This window comes from Triticum dicoccoides, chromosome 7A (genome assembly GCF_002162155.2).
Source record: "Triticum dicoccoides isolate Atlit2015 ecotype Zavitan chromosome 7A, WEW_v2.0, whole genome shotgun sequence".
Classification (NCBI taxonomy): Eukaryota; Viridiplantae; Streptophyta; class Magnoliopsida; order Poales; family Poaceae; genus Triticum; species Triticum dicoccoides.
In genome coordinates this window covers 7,778,323-7,779,429 of record NC_041392.1, presented here as the reverse complement: position 1 = coordinate 7,779,429, position 1,107 = coordinate 7,778,323, and positions in this window count along the sequence as shown.

Here is a 1,107-nt window from a genome sequence, read left to right as displayed (position 1 = left end):
CGCATCCCATTCCCAGCTGCCCCTGCCCAGCTAATTAGTCCCGGCATGCAGTTGCAGGCCGGTAAGTAATCGTACATGCATGTGATTGCAGCCACATGGCATGTCTATAAGCCCTTCTCAATGTTTCATCTTGTACATGTGCTAAGGTCGTCATATATAGACAAAAAATCTGATGTGATAAGATAATTAAGACGAGAGATGGGTGTGGTGACTCATAAATGCATTGGAGGTAACCTAACCCTGAAACTACTGTAGCACGGTGAACCCCCCTCGTCTTGTCCTGGTGAGGGAGCGGTCCCAATAACTCACCCAGGCTCTAAGCAATGAGCTGTATTTGGCTAGTGCCCTCCTTTTCTCTGCTTTGCGAATATTGCCTTTGGAGGCCGAGCTCCATGGAGCTCAGTTTTGAATAATTCAAAATTCGTCAGATTTTATTTTATATTTCCACAAATTCTGAAAGAAATACAAACACACATGTGTGTGAATTTTCAGGGCAAAATACATTGAAATGAGAGCTGTGCAGAAAAGACAAATCTAGGGCTTTTTAACACATGATTTTTCTTAAACCAAAAAATTTGAATTTTGGATTTTTCAATAAAAGGCCTCCATGGAGGCCGAGAGCCAAACATCCATTCTCTCTGCTTTGTCTATAAATATCTTCATATAGGATTCCAAAATGTACACATAGTTTTTCAAGATGATGTGTATTCTAAGAATATATACTTTGCAACCAAACACGAGCTGAAATTCGGATAAATTCCACCGACATCGGCACATGTTTCACTTCCAACTTCAGAGAAGTCACACAATCAAAAGACCATTCCGCGACGTAATCAGAGGAGCAAGTCCTATTTAATAACAGAAATAAAAGGGGCAATCTATTTCTCATGCGATGAAAAGAGAATTCAGAGTCAGTCAATTTTCTGGATCGTTAGATCTTCATCCAATTGCTTTCCTTCGCTCGTCCACTGTTCTTGTTCCTTTTCCAACATGCCGCCAACTGACTCTGGCCTAACTACTTGCTCCCACCTCCCAGGGCCGGCGGCGCTACCGTGCTCTCTCCGCCCTTTCCTAAACTGTTGTGCTGCCGCCGCCCCGGAGATCCTT